At 39.9% G+C, this 8,879-nt stretch overlaps 1 pseudogene across 1 annotated transcript; it reads left to right on the top strand.

Moving 5' to 3' along the window:
* The first annotated feature begins 423 nt into the window (after positions 1–423).
* LOC311169056 (zinc finger CCHC-type and RNA-binding motif-containing protein 1-like) lies at positions 424–1,487 on the top strand (annotated as a pseudogene). The gene has a single exon. The product of its transcript is annotated as a zinc finger CCHC-type and RNA-binding motif-containing protein 1-like (transcript).
* Positions 1,488–8,879: the final 7,392 nt, after the last annotated feature.

Here is an 8,879-nt window from a genome sequence, read left to right as displayed (position 1 = left end):
TTTAAATCCTGGAATTTAAGTTCAGAATCTTTGTGTTTAACACTATTCTATCCTGCCCCTTTTGTGTGGTAATTAAAATAGATGAGCACAATTCTAACACCTAACTTACTAAGCAAGGACAGAAAAGATTCCTTGGGGGAAGAAGACCCTTGAACTGAGTCTTCATAAATGTTGCAAAAGAGCACCTGCACGCCCCTGTGTTTATAGCAGCACTGTTTACAATAGCTAAGCTATGGAAACAACCCAAATGCCCAAAAATAGTGACTGGATCAAGAAGATGTGGTACATATACACCGTGGAATATTACTCAGCAATCAAAAAAGATAAACACATGCAATTTGCAGCAACATGGATGGCGCTGGAAGGGATCATGCTCAGCGAAATAAGCCAGAAAGAAAAAGAAAAATATCGGATGGTCTCACTCATAGCAGGAATCTAGAAAACTTAAATAAGGGACCAGGAAAATGAATAACTATAAGAAAGTGAAAATCAAAATCAACAAAAAACTATGAACCAGAGACACTTTTTGGGGGGTGGGGGGCAGGAGGGGAGGGATTGGGGTCAGAATGGGGGGGTTGCAATTGTATGGGGAATATAAAAATAAAATTTATTATTTAAAAAAAAAATAAATATTTCAAGTTAAAAAAAAAAAAAAAGAGCGTCTCGCGAGAGCCAGGAAGAGAGGCCGCGCTGGGCGAGTTGGCTCCGAGGCGCCCAACCCCCTCCCAGGACTGGTGATGTCGGGGCCGCGGCGTGGGGCGAGGAGCCGGGCTTGAGTCCCCCGGAGCCGAGTGCTCAAGCCCTCGCGCCCTCCAGGGCCCGCCCCACCTGAAGAAATGAGTGGTGGACTGGCCCCAAGTAAAGGTACAGTGTATGTATCTAACTTGCCCTTTTCCCTGACCAACAATGATTTATACCGGATATTTTCCAAGTATGGCAAGATTGTAAAGGTTACTATAATGAAAGATAAAGATACCAGGAAGAGTAAAGGGGTTGCATTCATTCTGTTTTTGGATAAAGACTCTGCACAAAATTGTACAAGGGCCATAAACAACAAACAGTTATTCGGTAGAGTGATAAAAGCCAGCATTGCTATTAATAATGGAAGGGCAGATGAGTTCATCCGCAGGCGAAACTACTTTGATAAATCTAAGTGTTATGAATGTGGGGAAAGTGGACACCTAAGTTATGCCTGTCCTTAAAATATGCTTGGAGAACGTGAACCTCCTAAGAAGAAAGAGAAAAAGAAAAAAAAAGAAAATTCCTGAACCAGAAGAAGAAATCGAAGGAGTAGAAGAAAGTGAAGATGAAGGAGAAGATCCTGCCCTTGACAGCCTCAGTCAGGCCATAGCTTTCCAGTAAGCCAAAATTAAAGAACAAAATAAGTGGAAACCCAGTTCAGGGGGTCCCTCAACATCAGATGACTCAAGACGCCGAGGATAAAGAAAAGCACATATTTCAGTGATGAGGAAGAACTTAGTGATTAAAGTTGTATTTATTTATGTAAATCTCATTAAACATAATTAATTTTTTTTTTGATCTTAGAATACCAAGTTCAGTTGGGACTAAAGATTACACTTAGAATTTGAGCATAAGAACACTTAGTGCCAAATAGCTTTTACTGTAAAATAGATCATAGGAAATTGAAAAATAATGTTAAAGTATCATGTTTCTGTCTTGCCTTAGCAGAGTAATAAAAAAAAATTAAGATTTGTTCATAACCTTTAATCTTGAAGTTTGTTGCTGATGTCATCCCCCCAAAAAAAGATAGATAGTAAAAAGATGTGTTTGAGAGTTTCAGTATAAAGGCTTATTTGTGTCTGATTGGTTTACATGAGGACTTGTGAAATAAGTTTCATCTTTAAAACAAAAATTTCATAAAGACTGAAAGAGTTGAATGATCTATTTTTATTAAATGTTAATAAAATTTTCAAGAGAATTTTGTTTTTAAATATAGGTGTCTTGTCATCTTATTTCTTTATATTTCTTTTTTCATCATATTTCCTTATCTCAATCTAGATAAGGTAATTGTCCATAAAATATAAAGTAACTATACAAGGCTTATAACCAAATAGCACAAACCAAGTTCTGTTATCGAGAAGCAAATAGGTTCTTTAACTATTTCTTTTCATACATGCATTCATATTGCTAAATAAAAAAACATACATTTTTTTTCATTTAATTCATAAAGGGATAAAGACAAAATTTTTCAGGCCTCCCCTGGTGGCGCAGCGGTTGAGCGCTGGGCTGCAAAGCTGCCTGCAGCCTCTGCAGTGCAGGTTCAATCTCCGGCCACCGGCGAGGGTCCCACATGGCGCGCAGACCTCTCCTGCCACCCGCTGCTCCCCTCAGCAGTGTACTTCGGTCCTTCTGCCTGCTCTGCTCCCCGCTCTGGCTCTGGTGAATTCTCTCACCCTCCCGCGCTTCTGACTGTACCCAGTGCTTGTATAAATAAATAAATTAATTTAAAAAAAAAAGAAAAAAAATGTTGCAAAAGAATTGGTGAAGTAGAGATCGAGAAAAGGCTTTGCAGATAGATATGTGCTTGGAGGTGAGACAGCAGTTGGCACCTCATATTTAGCTTTGCAAGGCAGCAGTATGGGATGTGGGGAAGGGGTTGGGGGACAAATGAGACTGGATGAGGCCATAGGAGTCAGTTCACAAAGAGTCTCCTGTGTTCCAAGTTGCCAGGGGCCTTCTCAAAGGGGATCTAGGGAGGGAAGGGGGGCACTGATAGCTTTTAACTTAGAAAGCCACATGTTTTAGAGATTTCCTGTTGATTTCAGAGGGATGGCTTTGTTTTTAAAATGTTCATTTAAAAAACTATTGCAGTAGGTAGTCCAGATGGAGATAATAAAATCCAAAATAAGGTGCAGGGGTCTCCCTGGTGGCACAAGGGGTTAAGGCACAACCTATGAAGCTATCAGCAGCTACTGCAGCACAAGTTCGACCCCCGGCCAAGGAGCTACACACATGGCACAGCAGACCTCTCCTGCTGCTCCCATCAGCAGTGTATTTCAGTCAATCTGCCTTTTCTGCTCCCCACTCTGTCTCTGGTGATTCCTCTCACTACCACCCCCAAACCTCTGGCCTGTATCCCAGTTCTTGCATGCATAAGGAAATAAATCTTTTTGAAAAAACACACACAAAATAAGGCACAATAGTGGAAATGATGAGGTAAGGACAAATGAAATGTAGGAGGTGAAACCAAAGAGCTCCAGGAATTGAATGGGTAAGTAGAGAGAGAGAATAGTCAGAGACAAGTCAGTCAAAGGGAAAAGCTCCAGAATTGGATTTCTCAAGGATTCCTTAGTATCATTGATATTTCTGGCCAGATAATTCTTTGTTGGGGGAAAGGTGTGGTTGTCTCATACATTTTAGGATTAATTTAGCATTATCCCTGTTCTTTTCCCAAGGATTCCAGTAGCACACCCCAATATACACACGTGTTGTGACAAACAAGAATATCTTAGGTCATTGCCAAGTAATGAGATTGAGGTGAGAGGCTATGGGCAGGGTCAGGCACCTTAGACCTGAGGAGAAATTTTTTGGGTGGCAATTAGGAGACTCTTAGTTACCCCAGTTAAAACCAGGTCAGGGAAGAAACTGTCCTTTCTTAGGTTAGAGATGGGAGGTTGGTAAATGAGACTCTGAGTATAGGTCATCCTTTCCAAAGCTTGAGTGTAGAGAATGGAGAGAGAGCTAAAGCATCATACAGGACCCAAGGAATGTGACTTATCTTTTGGGTGAGACTTAAATATGTGCACAAGTTTAGGCAAAGGAACTAGTTACAACAGGGTCTAAAAATTGCATAAGAAATAGAATATCTAGGAGAGAGAAGAAGTTCTGACGAAAGTGAAATTTGTAAGAAAACAATCCAAAACATCAAAGAATACAGTAGTTGAGGTCATGGTATAATTAAGATCACAGATTCATGAGAGGGATGGGGAAAGATTCTGATAAACAGGTTCAAACTTGGGAAATATGACTGGATCCTTGGAAGGCCTCACTGAGAGTCAGGTCTTGCCTATGCCCATGCAAAATACCTAACATTGAGGTCAAGGACAAAGGACTGAGTCCTCAATTATTTGGACAAACCAATTAGAAGTGGTTTCCTTTGTTTAATGAGTTTCATTGCTCAAATTAAGAAGTTCTTCTTCTACCCCACTGATCCATTAATCTTATACATAGATCCTGCTTCAGTGGCCTAGAAATTCCAAGTTCATAAATCATGGGAGAACCCTTAATTCTTGGGGTAAGAGAGGACTTAAGAGGTGAACAGGTTGGTCCCTGCCCTCTCTGTAGGGAGTAAATGCACATTTGTGCTCACCTTGACAAGTAATTCAACAGAGCTCCCAAGAGAAAAGAAACTCACTCAAGAAAACAGTCACCATGTTAAAAGTGTTGAGTGTTAAATAGTAGGCTAGGGCATCCCTGGTGGTGCAAGGGGTTAAGATGCAACCTATGAAACTATCTGCAGCCACTTCAGCATGAGTTCGATCCCTGGCCAGCCAGGGAGCTACCCACATGGCACAGCAGACCTTCCTGACTCACCCGCTGATCCCCTCAGCAGTGTATTTCAGTCAGTCTGCCTGTTCTGTTCCCCACTGTCTCTGGTGGATATTCTCACCACCCCCATACCTCTGGCCTGTACCCCAGCTCTTGTATGAATAAATAAATAAATCTTAAAAAAATTAGTGAGCTAGATACTGATGACTCTATAACTGGATGTCTGAGCTTCATCAGAGCATAAGACATAACTGACAATATCAGAATCCAGGATAAGAATCCTGAAATAAAACAAATAATGTGGTTGAAAAGACCACAAGCACCAGAGAAGCACATTCTCAGCTATTTGCTACACTCACAATTCCTTTATGGATTTTATTCCAATGAATCATCATGTCGGTGCCTTCTGAGCCTCTTCTCCTCTTAACTTAGTAGATAGGATGAGAAGTACACACTCGATCCCAGAACAGTCAGGCTAGAGACACTGTAAAGTCTCTGTTTAGAGACATCATGATAGACTAGGTCCTCCATTGCCCTGTCTTTAGACACTGCACTGCAGCACAGAGTGCTTGGAGAGAGGAGGAAGACACCTTGCTCCATGGACAAGGGAGTCCATGGTGAGCTTCTTGAGCACTAGTATTGCTTTGGATTCAGAGCAAATCCTGAACTCTTAACTAGAATCCTAGGCTTTTGGAAGCCCAGTTGACCCAGCATCCTAGTGCCTATGCAATTCATGGGCTAGAATAAAAGCAAGCATGAGGCTTTGATTGGAAGTGAACAACCAAAACAAATGAGACCAAAAATACCCTTGATCCCACTAGGAGTCTGGCATCTCTGTTGCTTATAACCAGAGATGTCTGCTCTACTCTAGTGGGTAGCCCCAGCATATATATACTTTCTGAAACAAAGCCAGAGTATTCCAAGTGAATCTCCATTTTTCTACTTCCCAGATAGCCTTCTATCAAAGGAGTGCTTTTGGAGAGGAGGAAGAACACGTGATGCGTGATTGGTCTATGTATTTTCAGTTCAGATGATATAGTTGAGGTTAGGAATAATAGGAATGTCTACGGAAGAGAGGGTTAGAGGCAGAATACAGCTAGCAGAATTCTTGACAAAACTTTCAGTTGCATATATACTCCTTTTCTTTCAATCAACCTGTTGCATATACCAAGTGAAGCAAGATCTGCTCCTTGTGCTCAAGAAGCTCACAGTCTAGTGAAAACTATATATGCAAGCAGATAGGTGCTATTATAGTTGCAAATGAAAGTGATGTGGAAACACACATTGAAGGGAGAAAAGGGAAGAGGGCCATCCCCAACAGAGAGAAGAACATGTGTGAATGCTAGAGGTGAGGAAGCATGACAAATTTGGGGAAAAACACCCACACTATGGGAAAGCATAGAATGATGGAACAGGGGAATATTAAAGATGGGTATGGTGAGGCCAGGTCACAATGGACTATAACAGTGATTCCCAAACTCAGCAAGTTTATTTTATTTTTTTTTTTTAGAGTGCCTTGAGGACAAAAGAAATATCTAACAATTCCATGTATTAAGTAGTGGAAGTCAAGTAGATTAATAGTCATTATGTCCTAACAATTATTGCCATTTGAAAAAAAATGCACATAAATTGAAAGAAAAGCTAATATTATCAGTTCATTCTGTAAAAATTACAATTAATTACCAATAGGATATGTGTACATGTGGGACACTGAACAATTTTTCAAACTTTGGAATCAAACTGGACACTGCTACCTTCATTTTCTGCTCCACAATAAATTTTGGGTGACATTTTCTTTTTATCTTTGTGACCACAAAAAACCCAGCTTTGCAAAGATGCTGTTACAAAGAACATATTTGAGTCTAATGCTGAACTGTGAACTATTACCCTAACTAATGTTATGGGTTAGAATAACCCTAACTATTACCCTAACTAATAACTAAACCCTGAACTATTACCCTAGGCTAATATCCCTCAATGTTCAGCATTGTTGCATTACTTTAAAAAAAAATAAAATATTTCAGGTTGTGCTACATTTTCCCTATGGGGTTTTGGGGACACCAAAATGCTGGGGTCACACAACAAAGCTTGTGGTTTCTAAGAGAGGTACAGCAATGAAAATGTAAAACTTAAAACTTGGAGTTAGTATCTGGGCATACAAAGCAATTATTTATATTGTTAGTAAAATAGAAAATTCTCAAACATTTGTAAAGCAAATGGAGCAACAAAACACTGAAAGGTAAAGATTATAGCAAACCCGTGTGCTTAAAAGCTTATTACCAATCCTTTATGAATGGTTTTGGTTTCCTTTGCCTATTCATAACCATCAACCTGAGTAGGAGGAGAAAAGATGTAAAGTCAAATCCCCATCTCTATGGATGGAATTGTAACAGGTGCCCAGGGAAAATGGAGGTTCCAGGTTCCTTGCCCCACCCAAGGAAAGGTGGAGCTTAGCAGGGAGGAGAACAGGAGAGGATATTGGAGAAGGAAGGAAGAAGATGGAGAGGAAGCAAGAAAGAGACCTGGAAGAGGCACATGTGAAGCAGAGAGACATGTGAAGAAGGTGCAGATGCTTCTTGGTCTTGGACTGGTTGAAGCAGATGTGGGTGAGAGACCTGTGAGGAGGTTAACAATGGCAGCTTTTATCTTAATTTTGCTTCTTCTGTTCCAGATGTGCTGGGCACCTTCTGCCCCTTTCCTATGGGTCCCCAGCAGGAGGTACCTTAGACTTGTGGCAGGCCTACGGGTCTACAGGTCCTACTGTGGGCCAACCCCACTTGGATGGCCATTTAACCATGAAAGGATGGATAACTTTGGGCACTTGATTTGGAAACTATATTCTTTCTTTTCTCTTTATTGCAGACTAATTCTATTAAAGTTCTTTTCCATTAAAGATCTTACACACTGACTATTTACAATAGGTAAAACCTAGAAACAACACAAATGCCCAAAAATCTATGACTGGATCAAGAAGATTTGATATATATACACAATGGAATACTATTCAGCAATTAAAAAAGATAAACTCATGTCATTAACAGCAGCATGGATGAAGCTAGAAGGAATTATGCTCAGTGAACTAAGCCAGAAGGAAAAAAAAAATATTGGATGGTTTCACTTATAGCAGGAATATAGGGGAACCAAATAAGACATCAGAGTAAAAAAAAAATAACAGTATAAAACACAGCAAAGCAAAAACAGACAATTATAAACCAGAGACATCCTGCAGGGGAGGGGGAGGGAGAGGCATAAGAGGGAGGGAGGGAGGAGCACAGGGGACTGAGGTGATGGTGCACAGGTGCATTGGTGAAGGAAACTATGGGGACTACACCTGAGGGGGTGGGGGGAAGAAATTGTTTTTAAAAAAATTAAAAATTTTAAAAAAAGATGTGGCATGTATACAAAATGGAATATTATTCACCAATCAAAAAAGATAAACTCATGCCATTAGCAGCAACATGAATGGAGCTAGAAGGAATTATGCTCAGTGAAAGAAGTCAGAAGGAAAAAGAAAAATATCGATGGTTTCACTTACAGGAGGAATATAGGGGAACCAAATAAGACATCAGGGGAAAAATAATAACAATATAAAAACAATACAAAAACAAACAGACAGTTATAAACCAGAGACATCCTGCAGGGGAGGAGGAGGGAGAGGGATCAGAGGGAGGAAAAGAGGAGCACAGGGGACTGTGGTGATGGTGCACGGGTGCCTTCGGAGAAAGAAATTCTATGAGGACTACACCTGAGGGGGGATGTAAACATTGTTTAAAAATGAACAATGATGTAAAATATATATAAATGATAAAAAAAGTCTTATCTTTATCTTGATATGGAGGATGGCAGAAACTATTTAGAGCAGGCAAGTTAAGGGGTCCTGGGGTGCCTCTCTCCCAAACCTGTAACAGAACTAGATTTTTACAGTGATCATAATTCAGTGTATACTAATGTCAAAATACAAAGCTGTATACTCAAAACTTTAAAAAAAGGAAACAAAGCAAACTAGTGAAAGCAAAGCAAACTTTTAGATGATGAGAATAAAACGGTTCTCATAATCATACTTTTAAAAAATGTTGAAAGGTAAGAAAGACTAAAATTTTGTAATTAAAGTTTATTTTCCCTTTTTTGAAAAAATCACCCATCTTCCTCTCAAGCCTATCAATGGTGAGGCTTAGCCTGGGCGCCTTAACACTCATCTTTTGTTGTTTTGGTGATGGTGTGTTTTGTGTGTGCATTTGCTTCTTCTCTATTTCAGACAAGATTAAAAATACTCTGAGGCAATAATTGTCAGGGACTCTAGGTCTCTTACACTGCAATCTTCAGTTTTTGGTAAATTGTTAGTTAGAAGTGCATGATTTCCCAAGGACTGT

Source organism: Talpa europaea, assembly GCF_964194135.1.
Source record: "Talpa europaea genome assembly, chromosome: 1".
Taxonomy (NCBI): domain Eukaryota; kingdom Metazoa; phylum Chordata; class Mammalia; order Eulipotyphla; family Talpidae; genus Talpa; species Talpa europaea.
This window is presented reverse-complemented; position numbering and strand designations above follow the sequence as displayed.